The sequence below is a fragment of the Palaemon carinicauda genome, chromosome 4, assembly GCF_036898095.1.
Source record: "Palaemon carinicauda isolate YSFRI2023 chromosome 4, ASM3689809v2, whole genome shotgun sequence".
Lineage (NCBI taxonomy): Eukaryota > Metazoa > Arthropoda > Malacostraca > Decapoda > Palaemonidae > Palaemon > Palaemon carinicauda.
In genome coordinates, this window is record NC_090728.1 from 3,502,299 (window position 1) to 3,504,798 (window position 2,500).

Here is a 2,500-nt window from a genome sequence, read left to right on the forward strand (position 1 = left end):
TATATATTGAATGTAAGGATTAGGATGAAAACAAAAAAACAATTTGGTAGTGACGATATACTTAGATAAGAAGTCCCTATTCACAGAGAAACCGGAATATGATTTATAATCAACTTGATATGACATATCGATACAAAATAGATCAGATTTCATGTACTTATGTCAGATACAAAATAACAGATCGTATCTCCAAAAAAAAAAAAAGAAAAAAAAATAAGTTGGCTAATGCACCAGTTACCTGCTCAGGTACTACTTCTCGAGAGTTATTTGGTCCTTTGACTGGCCGGAGAGTACTACATTGGATGATCCCCTCTGGTTATGGCTCCTTTTTCTTTTGCCTACACATACAAGAAATAGTTTGCCCTACTCTTTACGCATTCTCATTTTTCCTCATATAATTGACGATACAGAACGTCATGGTTCAAGAGCTTAGGACTTGACATCTGAATCAGACTGTGAACAAGTCATATGTGAAGCTACTCGCAGGTTTGGTAACTTCACGGACCTACTATACACTTACTCCTATGGTATTATAACAAGTGAGGTTGATTCTCCAGTTGAGACATCTGATCATAGCTTAATTTCATTACCAGCGAAGAAAGAGTAACTATCTCTGATGTATCATACTCATGTAAGACTTATATATAACCTATAGCGGACTAGAATGGTATATTGAGTGATCTTTTGAACCTGAATTGGTCACATTCGTATAATTGCTGTGAGCCTCTAGTTGTTTTGAATAAGAAACTGGTCAACATAATTGATAAGGTACCCCTTCTCGAATGCTAAAGAACTGAGTGAAAGACAACCCCAGGTTCAATGATGATTATAGACATGTATATTTGGAGAAGTAGGAAGAATATCATCTTTGGAAGGGTAACAGATCACATATGAATTGGAATAACTATACTAAGCTAAGAGGTTTGTCTCAAAGAGTTTAGCCTTCAACTGTAAAAGAATAAAATTGTTACTTTCAAAGAAAACTTTTTTGTACAACCCAGGAACATTAGCGGTAAGCTGCCTTTAAATATGCACTCTTTGATGTAGACGAAACAGTTCTTTCTTCACTCAAAACAGATGGCAGTCACTCACTATCCAAACGAGATTAAAGCTCTCTTGATAGACCTCAATACCTATGGAGGTGTAGACACGTATAGTATTTTTCCTCTTTTTTTTTATAAGGACTAAAGATTTCTTAGTTGTTAAGTTATCGGCTATTATCTTGTAAGTTAGCAGGAAGAGGTTCTTTTAGCACTTGGTGGAGAATTGGTAATATTACTTCATTAGGTAGGTATGTTTGTGGTAGCACAAGTCCGGCTGATTACCGCCCAGTTTCCATAACTACACGTATTTGTATGTTACCAGTTAAATGTAAGCTTTAATAATTGTTGTGTGTTATCTGAATTTTCCTTTTCTCCATAATACAGTAATAAAACCTAATTTTGTTTTAGTAAAAATCTCCTCTTTCTTATCTTCATTATCATGAACTTTGTATATTGAAAAATAAAACAAATTCAAAATTAAATTTATTTGTCGTTATCTATTGAAAAAGAATGTTCCAAAGAAGAGATTTTGATAGAGGAAAAGTCTATTTTTGGGCGAGATAGCCATGTCGTCCTAATGGAAGTTCCTCTAGGCAGCTTTCTACTTGGGATACTTCCTGCAGTGAAATACTAGAGAATTTTACATGTAGAGGTATCACAGGGTTACTACCCATGGACCGAATATCCCGAAAGATATCGTGTATGTTACAGCAATGTGTTTAAAAAAAAACATGGCAATCCTTCCCCGAATAGAGTTAACCTTGTCTCGAAGGCTATGGGCTACTGTATAGACTGTTCGCTGGTTTGCTATTCCTTCTTACTGCGCCATCTTATTCACCTGCTTTGATGATTTCTGGTTATGATTTGATGGTTAAAGTGGATAATTCCTGAAAAATAATTCATAAAAAGTTACTTAAATTATTTTACAATGTTGAGCAAAGTGCAATTCACTAATTTTATCCGAATACAACAATCATGCCTATTTTTAAATGTTAATTCTAAGTATGACAGAAGATTTGGATTTTTTTCCCCCGAATACAATTTCCTTATTTTCCTCTGGTTTCTATATAAAATACAACATCAATGGCTATCCACGTTATTCATTTCTCTCTAGTTTACGTATGTCCAACGGCGATCCACAAACTCACAAAGGCAAGAATGAGTCTAGGTAGAATAAATACACAATATGAGCACAATGTAAAAATGAGTAAGGCATAAAAAGTATATCGCCAAAAGACAATACGGATATCTGACACTATCTAATGGATGGTGCTAAGATATATTTGAAATACTTTACCTTTTTTCTCCCATTATTTCTCTTCATCTTGACGGACTACGAAAGGATCCCGAAATTTAGTACGCAGAGGTGCGATGACCTTGGGGATGATAGATTTTTTTCCTTACGCGACTATTGATATCAGAGAGAGAGAGAGAGAGAGAGAGAGAGAGAGAGAGAG